Source organism: Balaenoptera ricei, chromosome X (assembly GCF_028023285.1).
Source record: "Balaenoptera ricei isolate mBalRic1 chromosome X, mBalRic1.hap2, whole genome shotgun sequence".
NCBI classification, from domain to species: Eukaryota; Metazoa; Chordata; class Mammalia; order Artiodactyla; family Balaenopteridae; genus Balaenoptera; species Balaenoptera ricei.
The window spans coordinates 103,317,013-103,333,456 of record NC_082660.1 but is presented as its reverse complement, the minus strand read 5'-3'; the positions used below and the strand labels follow the sequence as shown (position 1 = coordinate 103,333,456).

The 16,444-nt window shown below is 36.3% G+C and overlaps 1 pseudogene; it reads right to left on the bottom strand.

The window, feature by feature from the left end:
• Positions 1–625: 625 nt before the first annotated feature.
• LOC132357170 (ferritin light chain-like) lies at positions 626–2,931 on the bottom strand (annotated as a pseudogene).
• Positions 2,932–16,444: the final 13,513 nt, after the last annotated feature.

Sequence of the window (16,444 nt, the reverse complement as noted above, 5' to 3'; positions counted from 1 at the left end):
TCTAGTTCCACAGCTCCAGTTTCACCTTCAGTTGCCTCAACATATAATAAATAACATAAATATTCTCGTAAGGTTTCCAAAGTCCAAATTAGTCCTATTTTCATTTAGTTTAGACTCCTCAAAATACAAGTCAGTATATATTTTATAGTATCAATATATCTTTTATAGGACACTGGAAAGAAAGAGTAAGCTTTGAGTGTTGGATTGAGGAATAAAAAAATAAGTTAGCGTCCTAGCATAGATGCCTGATCTTTGCTCCTTTTAGATTAATTCAATAATTCAATTGTTTATGCCAGATTACAAATAGGTTCAGTAACTAATACTAAAAAAAAATGAGACACAACTAAAGAAATCCTCTTCTCCAAAATTTACTTGTCTTATTCTCAAGGTCTCAGGAAAGCAAAGACAGAAACCAAGTATCCTTTCACAGAGAGCAGAATTAAAGTCATGTGTAAATAATTGGGTTTTTTTTGCTGCAAAAAGCTTTATTGTTTCCATTTGGTCCAAGGCTTGGGCGAAGGCTCCAGGGTGGTTAAAAAGCTGCCTAGTGGCTGCAGAGAGGGGCTTCAGGCAGAAGCCCTGACACTAGGGGGGCTCCTCAAAGGCCTCTGGGCTCTGGAGGCTCCTAGTTATGCTTGAGGATGAGCTTTTCAATGAGATACTGGCCGAGCCCAGCCTGGGACCAGCAGCCTATGGAGGTTAGTTGGGTGGTCGCCATCTGCTTGATGATTTTCAGCTGCTCCTGCAGGAAGCGGCTCTCCAGGAAGTCACAGGGGTGCATGTCTGTGCCGGCAGAACCCAGGGCCTGCGGGTCCACAAGGGCCTGGCTCAGGTTCTTCTCCATGAGAATAGCGACTTCCATAGCGTCCTGGATTTTACCCCACTCATCTTGGGACGGCTTCTGCACGTCCTGGAAGAGGGTAGTGTCGCGGCACTGGTTTTGCATCTTCAAGAGGCTGTCAGTATCCTCCTGCCTCTCCTTGGACAATTCGCAGAAAAAGTGGCCCATGGCGTCCAGAGCCACATCCTCGCGGTGGAAATAGAAGCCCAGACAGAAGTAGGTGTAGGAGGACCCAGATGCAGGTTGACCAGGAGGTTGGCGGCGGCCTCCACCTCAGCGGAATAATTCTGAGGAATCTGGGAGCTCGTGGTTGATCAGTAATAAGGAGTTAAGCTCAAAAAATGGTGTTGGCTGGTCCCAAAAGCTGAGGATGGCTGAGTGGCTGTTTCCGAAAGCTGCGACTGGAAAAAAGGGTTGGAGGATGGTTGAGGCTGGAACAAGGGGCGTCCCTGGGTCTGTTCTGTCCAAACACCACTGAAGCAAAAGACAGATACGGGGGACGGCTGAATGCACTGCTGTAAGCAATACTTTATTGTTGTTCTCTAGGGATCTTTTATTGTTAAAAAGCAACAGATTCTATAAATGATAGTATTATTTTCAGATTAGCTCATAATCTACTGTTTAGAATTGTTGCATACAACCACAAATCAAAAACATACAATAGATTCACAAAACCAAAAAGAAGAGAACATAAGTGTAATAGAATTGTTGCTTACAAATTTGAATATATTAAGCTCCCCAGAATGTGACATTGTTTTCCTCTATTTAGTAGAGCCCAGAGTTCGCTTAAAACTCAAGAAACAAATGATTAATAGTTCAATGATACCATGAATTATAAAAATGTAAAACTATTAAATTATTTTCATAATTATATAGTGATAACAAGTAATGATTGAAGTAACTAGCAAAGGTCTTGCTGTAACCTATTTTAATAATAGATATCATTGAATACTATAGAATGTTTGAAATCATTGCTCAAGATCAAATTAACAGTGCCCCATCATCTCACTTGTCTGTTCTGATATAATGTGACAGTCACATTGCTAAGAAATCGTGCATGATGCAAAAAAAAATGTTTTCAGGGGAAAAAAAAAACCTGGAGTTTCTAGTGAACAACATTATTGTTTCTCAAGGAATTTAGAGTATTTCCTAAACCCCATACTTTTCTTTTGTTTTTTACTTAGTCATCCTCAATTTATGTCCATTCTGAATTAATGAAGTTTGACTAAAAAAAGAGTTCAATGATTCTGATAGTCCACAGACTATATAGAATACTATAAATCCGAGCAGAAAATGAACATATAATGCAAGGATGTTTTAAGGGAGCTCTATTATTTACATTACTGCTTCAGTTACTAAGTAACATTTTAAGTAAAAAAACAAACAAACAAAAAAACAACAACCGAAAAACCAGAAGACAGTAAAAGATTAGTCAGGAAAAGTGTAGGGAAGTAATTTAGTTACTGTACATTTTCTGAAATATAAACTGTGCTTTAAAAATAAAGCTCTATTACAAATAATTTACCCAAGGCATTTGGTATCCAATAGTATCCAATATTGCTATTCATTGAACCTAAGGTATTATCAAACTCCTTCAAAACATTTTAAGATTTGGCTGTACAATGGATTATAGTTTAAAAAAAATAATAGTTATGTGTATGTGTTAGAAAAAATAAAGCTCTAATGTAAATGACCTTAAAAATCAAGTCTACTAGAAGGAAGAAGAAACACAGTGTGTTCAATATTGATGTAAATGACCAAACACAAATCTCATATCTTGAATTGCCTCATGTTATTACAAAACCTAAAATGTAATTTTTGCTCAGAATTCAAGTTTTCTACTCATCCTACATAATATGGCACTTTGGTAACACTAATATGGTAAAACTAGATAATCGTAAAGAGAAATAAGATGACTGTTAGAAAGGTTGTTCTCTGAATAAACTTTAGAAAAACTATTTCTTAGATACTCAGTTTGCTTTTCATTTCAATTTCTCTAGAAAATTATGTTAGTGACTATTACATTTTATTATTTTTAGCAACATTCCTCACAACTATCTTTGAAGGTTGGTTAGTATGACTTACTCCATTTCTGCAGAGACAGCTGAAGCAAAGAGAGCAAGCTCAGAACAGAAGTGAGCTCAATACTCACAACTGTAGCTTGTGTTTTCAATCTGCTGCTTAGCCTCTAGGTCATTAGATCTTATTTCTAATGTTTCGCCTGCCTTAGTATATTTAATTGATAACTGAACATGTTGCTTTGCCTACTATCACTATGAACCTTTTGTCAGCGGCATGAAACAGGCAAACATATCTCCTTATAAACAGGTGTTAGTCCACGAAATAATTAGGTTGTAAATGATAGGGATGGAAAAATGACAACTGTTACATCAGATAGATAAAGAATACATTTTAAGTAGAAAAATCTCTCTTAAGGAAAGGAGAAAATAATGTGTCATGGATACTAAAAAAAGAAAGGGACCTTTAGTTTCTTACAGGGTATATGTGCCAAGAAGAAAGGCATATCAAAAACTAAGCAAATATTTGAATTATATCTCAATAAGTCTGTTTAAAAATGAAACCACAAATTTACATGAAAATCAGCAAGAGGAAACAGAACACTTTTCAGCACTGTGGAAAACTCCAACTTAAGCTACGAATCAGCTTGAAGTACTTGGGTAAATTGAGATGACTTTCACAGCCAGTGGCAGCCATACAGGTGTATGTCAGATGGGAAGAGATATACCTGTCTAGTCTCTACCGATCTCATGATTTGCCTAATTTCTGGGATGTCTACCTGCTGCATAGGTTTGGTCTTTTGACATAAACCTCCTGTATGCCTGGAACTTAAATGCTGTCAGTATTCATAATGTGCCTAATCAGAGATTCTCCTGGTTGGTTACTAATTAGGACCTTAGTAAATTGCCTGCCTTGTCCCCTCCTGATCTCATGTGATTCTTCTTCCTAGAGAGTCCTACCTGCTGAGACAAAGATTCAACCCATCCTTCTGGCTCAATTGATAAAAATACATTCAAGGTAAGTTGACTTATTGTCTTCCTGTTTATCTTCTGGAGAAAGGCCAACCTAGTAAATAAATAATTAAAAGCAAACACAGGTTTGTTAGAAACACTTTTCCCTCACTCGGTGGTGGTTAAATTTGGAAGATAGCCTTGCTGTTTCAGAGATCTTAGCATCATATAAAACCAATTCACCAAAAGCACAAGGAAAACAAAAACTACAAGGAGATGGAAATGATTTTTTTAAAATGTGTGTTTGGTTTTTGTTGACTCGTCTGAGAGATTTGGATGAAAATTGCAAGCATAGATGTCAGTTGTTTTTGATCCTCTTCTCGTCATATTTTCACTCTAAGCTTCACACGGAATGCAACTACGTATCTGCTATGGTCCGAATGTGTCCTGCGAAAATTCATAGTACTTTTTCATGTGAGTAGCCCCTCTTATACTTGGGACATTTACATTAAGTATCATGATTTTCCTGTTACTTATGCAAGTACTTTACAATAAAAGGCAATACTATTGTACACATTTTATTTTAGGTTGATTTTTCTCCCTAAATCCATGTGATTCCTCACTTATTCCCAAAACAAAATATAGTGTCTGATTTGTTGACAATTTTTTTGAAAATTTCAAAAAGAATAAGAGGTGATCTCCTTCTGGCAAGATTAGCATTATTTAATAGACTATGGGAGTTACTACTACTCACAGTTACTCCACTCAGCGACCAGCAAGCTACAGTGGAGGACACCCTATGCCAAACAACTAGCAAGACAGGAACACAACCCCACCCATTAGCAGAGTGGCTGCCTAAAATCATAATAAGGTCACAGACACCCCAAAACGCACCACCAGATGCGGTCCTGCCCACCAGAAAGACAAGATCCAGCCTCATCCACCTGAACACAGGCACTAGTCCCCTCCACCAGGAAGCCTACACAACCCACTGAAACAACCTTAGCCACTGGGGGCAGACACCAAAAACAACGGGAACTACGAACCTGCAGCCTGCGAAAAGGAGACCCCAAACACAGTAAGTGAAGCAAAATGAGAAGACAGAGAAACACACAGCAGATGAAGGAGCAAGGTAAAAACCCACCAGACCAAACAAATGAAGAGGAAATAGGCAGTCTACCTGAAAAAGAATTCAGAGTAATGATAGTAAAGATGATCCAAATTCTTGGAAATAGAATGGAGAAAATACAAGAAATGTTTAACAAGGACCTAGAAGAACTAAAGAGCAAACAAACAATGATGAACAGCACAAAAAATGAAATTAAAAATTCTCTAGAAGGAATCAATAGCAGAATAACTGAGGCAGAAGAACGGATAAGTGACTTGGAAGATAAAAGAGTGGAAATAACTACTGCCAAGCAGAATAAAGAAAAAAAAATGAAACGAATTGAGGACAGCCTTAGAGACCTCTGGGACAACATTAAATGCACCAACATTCGAATTATAGGGGTCTCGGAAGAAGAGAAAAAGAAAGCATCTGAGAAAATATTTAAGAGATTATAGTTGAAAAGTTCCCTAATATGGGAAAGGAAATAGTTAATCAAGTCCAGGAAGTGCAGAGAGTCCCATTCAGGATAAATCCAAGGAGAAACACACCAAGACACATATTAATCAAACTATCAAAAATTAAATACAAGAAAAAGTATTAAAAGCAGCAAGGGAAAACAACAAATAACATGCAAGGGATTCCCCATAAGGTTAAGAGCTGATCTTTCAGCAGAAACTCTGCAAGCCAGAAGGGAGTGGCAGGACATATTTAAAGTGATGAAAGGATGAAACCTACAACCAGGATTATGCAATCCAGCAAGGATCTCATTCAGATTCGATGGAGAAATTAAAACCTTTACAGACAAGCAATAGCTAAGAGAATTCAGCACCACCAAACCAGCTTTACAACAAATGCTAAAGGAACTTCTCTAGGCAGGAAACACAAGAGGAGGAAAAGACCTACAATAACAAACCCAAAACAATTAAGAAAATGATAATAGGAACATACATATTGATAATTACCTTAAATGTAAATGGATTAAATGCTCCAACCAAAAGACACAGACTGGCTGAATGGATACAAAAACAAGACCCGTATATATGCTGTCTACAAGAGACCCACTTCACACCTAGGGAAACATACAGACTGAAAGTGAGGGGATGGAAAAAGATATTCCATGCAAATGGAAATCAAAAGAAAGCTGGAGTAGCAATTCTCACATCAGACAAAATAGACTTTAAAATAAAGACAAAGAGACAAGAGACAAAGAAGGACAATACATAATGATCAAAGGATCAATCCAAGAAGAAGATACAACAATTGTAAATATTTATGCACTCAACATAGGAGCACCTAAATACATAAGGCAAATGCTAACAGCCATAAACGGGGAAATTGAGAGTAACACAATCATAGTAGGGGACTTTAACACCCCACTTTCACCAATGGACAGATCATCCAAATTTAAAATAAATAAGGAAACACAAGCTTTAAATGATACAGTAAACAAGATGGACTTAATTGATATTTATAGTACATTACATCTAAAACAACAGAATACACTTTCATCTCAAGTGCTCATGGAACATTCTGCAAGATAGATCATATCTTGGGTCACAAGTCAAGCCTTGGTAAATTTAAGAAAATTGAAATCGTATCAAGCATCTTTTCTGACCACAATGCTATGAGACTATATATCAATTACAGGAAAAAAAAACTGTAAAAAATACGAACACATGGAGGCTAAACAATATGCTACTAAATAACCAAGAGATCACCGAAGAAATCAAAGAGGAAATTAAAAAATACCTAGAAACAAATGACAATGAAAACACGATGACCCAAAACCTAGGCGATGCAGCAAAAGCAGTTCTAAGAGGGATGTTTATAGCAATACAATCCTACCTCAAGAAACAAGAAACATCTCAAATAAACAACCTAACCTTACACCTAAAGCAATTAGAGAAAGAAGAACAAAAAAACTCCAACGTTAGCAGAAGGAAAGAAATCATAAAGGTCAGACCAGAAATTAATGAAAAAGAAATGAAGGAAACAGTAGCAAAGAGCAATAAACTAAAAGCTGGTTCTTTGAGAAGATAAACAAAATTGATAAACCATTAGCCAGACTCATCAAGAAAAAAAGGGGGAAAACTCAAATCAATAGAATTAGAAATGAAAAAGGAGAAGTAACAACTGACACTGCAGAAACACAAAGGATCATGAGAGATTACTACAAGCAACTCTATGCCAATAAAATGGACAACCTGGAAGAAATGGACAAATTCTTAGAACAGCACAACCTTCCGAGACTGAACCAGGAAGAAATAGAAAATATAAACAGACCAATCACAAGCACTGAAGTTGAGACTGTGATTAAAAATCTTCCAACAAACAAAAGCCCAGGACCAGATGGCTTCACAGGCAAATTCTATCAAACATTGAGAGAAGAGCTAACACCTATCCTTCTCAAACTCTTCCAAAATATAGCAGAGGGAAGAACACTCCCAAACTCATTCTACGAGGCCACCATCACCCTGATACCAAAACCAGACAAAGATGTCACAAGGAAAGAAAACTACAGGCCAATATCACTGATGAATATAGATGCAAAAATCCTCAACAAAATACTAGCAGATTGAATCCAACAGCACATTAAAAGGATCATACACCGGCCTTTCTCACTTTCTGAGGTGGCCTACACTCTGTCTGTGGAGTGTGTTTCTCTAAATAAATACACTTCTTACCTATCACTTTGTCTCTCACTGAATTCTTTCTGTGATGTGACATCAAGAACCTGAGCTTCATTAAGTTCTGAAACCAGGTGTGTGATCTCAGTTGGAAGACTGTGGGTTTTGGCCAGGTTCAAGTCCCAGCCTTGTGGGTTCAAGTCCCAATCCAGGTTTTGGCCAGGTTCAAGTCCCGGCCACGTGGGTTCAAGTCCCAATCTGAGTTTTGGCTGGGTTTGAGTCCCAATGTGAGGTGCATGGTTTCAACTGGGTTATCTCCACCTTTGTCCTTTTTTTTTTTTTTTTGCGGGGGGCCGAGCTGCACGGCATGTGAGATCTTAGTTCCCCCGACCAGGGATGGAACCCATGCACCCTGTGGCGGAAGCGAGAAGTCTTTAACCACTGGATCGCCAGGGAAGTCCTTCCACCTTTGTCCTTGACAAGACTATCGCACAATTCTGTAGAAGTTGCAGAAAACTGATAATAATGCAAACAATTTCTGTCCATAGAAATACAAATTGTATCTAGTAAAATGCAAGTAATTGTAACCCTATGAATATTGCCCAGTTTTGCATCCATTTCCAAATTTATTTCAGCATCCCTATCTGACTGTAAAGGTGATATGTTGAGTTCTTGTCTGAACTAGTTGTAATATCTTACTGGGTCCATGAAAAAAAAAAAAAAAGGATCATACACCATGATCAAGTGGGGTTTATCCCAGGCATGCAAGGATTCTTCAATATACGCCAATCAATTGATGTGATAAACCATATTAACAAATTGAAGGAGAAAAACTATATGATCATCTCAATAGATGCAGAAAAAGCTTTCAACAAAATTCAACACCCATTTATGATAAAAATCCTCCAGAAAGTAGGCATAGAGGGCACTTACCTCAACATAATAAAGGCCATATATGACAAACCCACAGCTAACATTGTTCTCAATGGTGAAAAACTGAAACCATTTCCACTAAGATCAGGGACAAGACAAGGTTGTCCACTCACCACTATTATTCAACATAGTTTTGGAAGTTTTAGCCACAGCAATCAGAGAAGAAAAAGAAATAAAAGGAATCCAAATTGTAAAAGAAGAAGTAAAGCTGTCACTGTTTGCAGATGACATGATACTATACATAGCGAATCCTAAAGATGCTACCAGAAAACTGCTAGAGCTAATCAATGAATTTGGTAAAGTAGCAGGATACAAAATTAATGCACAGAAATCTCTTGCATTCCTCTACACTAACGATGAAAAATCTGAAAGAGAAATTCTGGAAACACTTCCATTTACCATTGCAACAAAAAGAATAAAATACCTAGGAATAAACCTACCCAAGGAGACAAAAGACCTGTATGCAGAAAGCTATAAGACACTGAGGAAAGAAATTAAAGATGATACAAACAGATGGAGAGATATACCATGTTCCTGGATTGGAAGAATCAACATTGTGAAAATGACTCTACTACCCAAAGCAATCTACAGATTTAATGCAGTCCCTATCAAACTACCAATGGCATTTTTCACAGAACTAGAAAAAAAAATTTCACTGCTTGTATGGAAACATAAAAGGCCCCAAACAGCCAAAGCAATCTTGAGAAAGAAAAGCAGAGCTGGAGGAATCAGGCTCCCTGACTTCAGACTATACTACAAAGCTACAGTAATCAAGACAGAATGATACTGGCACAAAAACAGAAATATAGATCAATGGAACAGGATAGAAAGCCCAGAGACAGACTCATGCACATATGGTCACCTTATTTTTCATAAAGGAGGCAAGAATATACAATGGGGCTTCCCTGGTGGTGCAGTGGTTGAGAATCTGCCTGCTAATGCAGGGGACACAGGTTCGAGCCCTGGTCTGGGAAGATCCCACATGCTGCGGAGCAACTAGGCCCGTGAGCCACAACTACTGAGCCTGCGCGTCTGGAGCCTGTGCTCTGCAACAAGAGAGGCCGCGATAGTGAAGAGGCCTGCGCACCGCGATGAAGAGTGGCCCCCACTTGCCACAACTAGAGAAAGCCCTCACACAGAAACGAAGACCCAACACAGCCAAAAATAAATATAAAAATAAATAAATAAATAAATAAATAAATAAATAAGACCCGGCACAACCAAATAAATAAATAAATATTTACAAAAAAGAATATACAATGGAGAAAAGACAGCCTCTTCAATAAGTGGTGCTGGGAAAACTGGACAGCTACATGTAAAAGAATGAAATTTGTACACTCCCTAACACCATACACAAAAATAAACTCAAAATGGATTAAAGCCCAAAATGTAAGGCCAGACACTATAAAACTCTTTGAAGAAAACCTAGAACACTCTATGACATAAATCACAGCAAGATCCTTTTTGACCCACCTCCCAGAGAAATGGAAATAAAAACAAAAATAAACAAATGGGACCTAATGAAACTTAAAAGCTTTTGCACAACAAAGGAAACCATAAACAAGATGAAAAGACAACCCTCAGAATGGGAGAAAATATTTGCAAATGAAGCAACTGACAAAGCATTAATCTCCACAATTTACAAGCAGCTCGTGCAGCTCAATATCAAAAAAACAAACAACCCAATCCAAAAATGGGCAGAAGACCTAAACAGATATTTCTCCAAAGAAGATATACAGATTGCCAACAAACACATGAAAGAATGCTCAACATCACTAATCATTAGAGAAATGCAAATCAGAACTACAAGGAGGTATCACCTCACATCAGTCAGAATGGCCATCATCAAAAACTCTACAAACAATAAATGCTGGAGCGGGTGTGGAGAAAAGGGAACTCTCTTGCACTGTTGGTGGGAATGTAAATTGATACAGCCACTACAGAGGACAGCAGGGATGTTCCTTAAAAAGCTAAAAATAGAACTACCATATGACCCAGCAATCCCACTACTGGGCATATACTCTGAGAAAACCATAATTCAATAAGAGTCATGTACCACAATGTTCATTGCAGCTCTATTTACAATAGGCAGGACATGGAAGCAACCTAAGTGTCCATCAACAGATGAATGGATAAAGAAGATGTGGCACATATATACAATGGCATATTACTCAGCCATAAAAAGAAACGAAATTGAGTTATTTGTAGTGAGGTGGATGGACCTAGAGTCTGTCATACAGAGTGAAGTGAGCCAGAAAGAGAAAAACAAATGCCGTATGGTAACATATATGAAATCTAAAAAAAAAAAAAAAAAAGGTTCTGAAGCACCTAGGGGCACGACAGGAATAAAGACGCAGAGGTAGAGAATGGACTTGACGACACGGGGAGGGGGAAGGGTAAGCTGGGACGAAGTGAGAGAGTGGCGTGGACTTATATATACTACCAAATGTAAAGTAGATAGCTAGTGGGAAGCAGCTGCATAGCACAGGGAGATCAGCTCGGTGCTTTGTGACCACCTAGAGGGGTGGGATAGGGAGGGTGGGAGGGAGACGCAGGAAGGAGGAGATATGGGGATATATGTATATGTATAACTGATTCACTGTGCTATAAAACAGAAACTAATACACCGTTGTAAAGCAATTATACTCCAATAAAGATGTTAAAAAAAAGAAAGATGTAACTTTATAATATTCACACCTATGTAAAGAAAATTAAGCAAAATATTCAATAATTCTCTATACTTGTCAACATTCTCTATCATGAGTGTGATAAATATGAAATTAAGAAGTACTAAGTGAGGTATTAAAATGCCTTGCTATTTCAAAGAGCCAATCTCTTCATCTTGTATTCCCAGATAATATTGAAAAATTCTGCCACTCTTTTATTTCAGCATTTATTTTAGCCCCAAAGAGGAAGATAATTGCTGATAAAGAAAAATCAATATAGAGTGAAACAACATATTGGCTGTACAATACATAAAAATTCATTACATATGTTTAAACACTTTGAAATGGCTAGTTTGCAGTAAGATTCTATCTGAAAGGGCTGACAAGCTGACTACTATAGCATTGTAGATTAACTGGCAAATTGAACGTTAAAAAAGAATGAGACCTAGGGAAAGTAAGACTTGATCGATGTGTGTGTTTGCTTGGGAGATTTAAGTAAAAGTTAAGAAAAAACCCACAGTTGGGCATTACAATAGTGGTCCCTAAACAGCTTAGGGATTTGAGAGTACTGGAAGCCAAAAGGAGGGCAGAATATGGATAGATATGTGAGATATAGTTTTTTATAGATAGATTCCTTGATAAGTGTTGAATACTGATTGATTTGAGAAGAATGAAAAAATTAAGTATATCTTATCTGCTGTTGTTACTGAGTCTCATGCTAGGTATCCTAGGAGATTATAGATGCTATGAAGTCATACTCATAAACCTACTAGGTTTAAATGTACAAAACCTATTCTTTGAATCTCTAGTCTTGGCATTGGGTAATTAAGATATGCACAGAAAAACTCTGTATACTGAATACATTATTTTCACATTATTTAAACCTCTTTGGTAAACAAAGGAAACATTAGATCATAAAAATAAAACAATGACGTGCACACACATTGCAGTCTAGTCTTAATATTAGTTGGAAAGTAAATAGGCACAGAGGACCAAGATATTATCCATGAAATAAGAAATTAGGCAATAAATATAATTTATAACTCAATTTCAAATAAAAACCTAACTCAAAATTTAAGAAACAAGTATATTCTGCAAGATAAAAAAATAGAAGACTTCCCCCAGCATTGATTTGTTCTTTTAAACAAATTATTTTATGCAAGTTTGGTTTTCAGCATTCCTAGCTGACATTCTGGAGTAAAAATTATTTTTACTTTATGACACATATATACTCTCATTTCCCTTAAAATACGTGTTACTTTGTGTAATAGTTTGTTGAGTGGTATAAGGGAATATGGCAGCATTTTTTCCATGTTTTCTCATACTGTTCAAATTAACCAGCAAAATATTTATTGTGTATTTACGTGTTGGCTTTATGAAAGAGTCAAATGAAATGAGTGACCTGATTCCTGCCTACAAGGAGCATGTAATTTAATTCTGTTGATAAACTACATATGAATAAAATAAAGTCCTAAACTATCTAGGGAAACAATCATAAGACAGGGTATGTATTAAAACAGTACTGATAAAACAGTACAAACAAGAAGTATAGTAGGAGTTTGGAGACAGAAGACAGAATAACAGGTGCCCTATAAATGCCTGCTGAAAGGAACTAATTAATTCAGTCAGTAACATTTAATGAGAAACTACTGTATACTGATCTACATACTAGAAATTCAAAGATGAATAAATCAAGGGCTTTGCCAGTAGTAACCAAGAGATTTTAAGCCGAGGTACCTTGGTTTTTAGCCTAGATGCATTAGATCTTCAGAGCATGATTGACTGCTTCCCAAATCATCAATTAATTGACAAGGGTCAATAGTTTTAAAGAAGGCATCAAAAGAAAAGAACAAGGGCTTCCCTGGTGGCGCAGTGGTTAAGAATCTGCCTGCCAATGCAGGGGACATGGGTTCGAGCCCTGGTCTGGGAAGTTCCCACATGCCACGGAGCAACTAAGCCCGTGAGCCACAACTACTGAGCCTGCGCATCTGGAGCCTGTGCTCCGCAACGGGAGAGGCCGAGACAGTGAGAGGCCCGCGCACCGCGATGAAGAGTGGCCCCCACTCGCCGAAACTGGAGAAAGCCCTCGCACAGAAACGAAGACCCAACACAGCCAAAAATAAATAAATAAATTTAAAAATTAAAAAAAAAAAAAAAAAAAAAAAAAAGAAAAGAACAAGCTGTTAGCTTATTCTTCAGGAGTTCTAAGCTATAGTTATCAATAATCAGTTTTTTTTCATGGAAATTATGAACTCTAAAAATATGAAAATGAAATAAAATAATTACCTCCCCTGAAGAATTTGATTAGGTGGATCATGATGTATAAAAACATATTCATGCCTGCTCTAGACAAACTGTATCCTAAGGGAAGTAGACTTATCACATTAAAACAGATTTCTTCTATTCATTAAAATTGGTTACTTGTTAGTATCACTAAATACTTTCCATATTACATGTAGGTTATAAAAATGCATTTTCAGGCTGCATTGCTGAATTTGCATGAGTTATTTATAAAGCAGAAAAGTTTTGCCCATATTCTTATTATCACAGGTTTTGTGCATGTAACCTGTTATTGATTGCCAGCAAATAAAGATTTAAACAATTAAAAATGAAAGGTAATTTAGGTAAATACCCTAAAACATCAATGGTCTTTAAAAACATAAAATATCACATGAATGAATATTTTTTAGATGATTTTTTTTCTGGTTCCATTCCATCCTTATTTTGAAATGAAAGAGCAATCAAGTTATGGGAAATGTATGAAAATATTTCTATTTTAAACTAATTTATTAAAAATAAGGAAGTGTGACAAAAGACATAGCAACTAATTGAATTATGCTGAAGATACATGCCTCTCAATTTCATTGAGCTGCAGCTATTTATTTATAAGATTGTTTCATAATCACAACTTGAAAATTCATTTTTGGAGTTAAGACTATCTCACTGTAAACATTATTTATTTATTATTTTATTATTATGTAATATTCATTTCTTGAGATAACTTAGGCCTTTTCCTTACCAAGTTAAACATGATATAAGTATATTTAATTTTTTGTTTGTTTTTCCCAGATGCCCTTTTCTAGATCAAGATGTCTTTTGACCAAATTGAAATTAAATGAAATTATCAGTGTGTTAACTTTTCAAACTATATGACCTGATACAATTTGACTATATCTAAAAGTGACTTCAGAAAAAATATTCATTTCCAGGAGAAGGTTTTGTGTAAGGTCTGTGATAATGGACGGCTATTTCAAACAGAATATTTTCATATTAGATAATTTTTGCTCAATTTAAAATCTATTCCAGAAAAAAAAAAATTACCTGATATTACCTGACACTTGACTCAACTTTAGCAAACCCTTTCTAAGCAATGCTTGAGATATATGTGTGTATATATATATATATATATATATACACACACACACATATATATATATATTCTCTCTCTCTCTCTCTCTGTCTTCTTTTTTAGACTACAGGGAGTTAAAAGTAAAGCAAAAGAGAACTTGACTCAGTGGAAATAGGAATTTATTGCATTAAGAAGCTAATGGATATATCCATTCCTTTGTAACCAACTGTGTTAATGATAGTTACAAAATAAATGAATAAATGGATCAATGGGTGATTAAATGAGAATTCTTTTTTTTTCATGTTGAAGCAATACCTTAGGAAAAACACTGTGTAAAAGCAGAGAGGACAGGAATAAATTCGGAGATTAAACTAAACTAATTATTTTTCTCTCTATCTTTAATTTCTCCAGTTAAACAATAAGCAGGGAGACAAAGTATCCAAGAGCAACAAAGTGAGCATATAAAACAATGATAGGTGATTCTGAGATAAAAAGTTCAGAAAAGATAATAGAGAAGCTCAGAGAAGATCTGGGACAGTTCAAAAGTATATACAGTAGCAGAAATCAATCAAATGGATGAAACAATGAGATAATTCATTTTCTTGTACAAAGTGAGCTAAATGAAGGTAAGTTGGCTGAAATTACCATGCAAACAAAAAGTAAATGCATATTTGAAATAATAATGAAAATACGAAGAAAGCCAGGATGGAAAAATCAAAATAAATGTGCTATGATTCAGCAAGTTATTTTTGTAACCTTAATTAGCAGGTCAATTCAAATGAGTAGAGTTTTACACAGTTAAAACTTGGGAAGGTACAATATCTTCCAAAAGAATCCAGTCAAACCAGTGAAAGGAATTTAAGAGGCAGAAAAGATTTCTACAATGTGTAGCCTCATCAGTCTCCTAAAATGGCAGATCTAGATATAGCTCCTCTAGGATTTTTAGTAAACCAATTCATTTACTAACATTTTTTGGCTTGGTACATGAGGTAGTTGTAAAATTATTTGTAAAAATATAGTAAAGGAACACTTAGTCTATGATATGTGCCGAAATTACATAAGAACTTGAGAAACAATGAAAAAAGTAATAACCATGAGGTGAGCATATACAGCAAAAGAATATTAACATAATTCATTAGCAATACACTAATATGGGTTGAGAACACATTGAAGGAGTGTAATTAAGAATAGATATTAAAGTAGCCATTATAACACATTAACACATTTTGGCTAACAGATTGGACAGGTGGTTTGCCAGACCATTTAACACATCTAAAGAAGTAGTGTAATGGCAAATTGCCCTCCTAGCAATGTTCAGTTCTACAACCTAATGTACACAACTCAAAATGTGTGTCTTGTTTGGTACTTAAAAAATCTAAGTACATTACCCTCTAAGGAAAATCCTTAGCATTGTCACCTATCAGATTGCATTCAACCTCATAATTCACAATATCCATGAATTGTACCCGTGACCATCTGATTCCTCATCACACCTTATTTACTTACTAGGTTCGTGAAAACTGCCTTTGTTTCTTAGTTTTTCTTTTCTTTTCTTTTCATCTCCACCGCTAGTCCCAGAAACGTGTTTTGTAGTTCCTTGTAGTACAAAACTCAAAGTAATCAAACAATAAATTCTTGCTATATCTCTCAGTTAGACATTAAATAGTTAAATAATTTGCATTTCAACCTCTGTGGGAAGGACATGAATAGGCAGGAGACATGCAACGCTGATACCACCTTCTCTAGGAGCGCTTCCCTGACTGACTCCCCCACCTGGAGGCTGGATTCGGAGAGCTTTCATGTGCTCTCAAAGCATCCTGGGCTACTCCTGCTGTAGCACTTCCAACACGGTATTTTAATTGTATGCTTACTTGCTCACTTCTCCCAATAAAATTTGATCTCTTTGAGGAGAGGGATTGAGTCTTATTTATCGTTGCATCTGCAGCTCCTA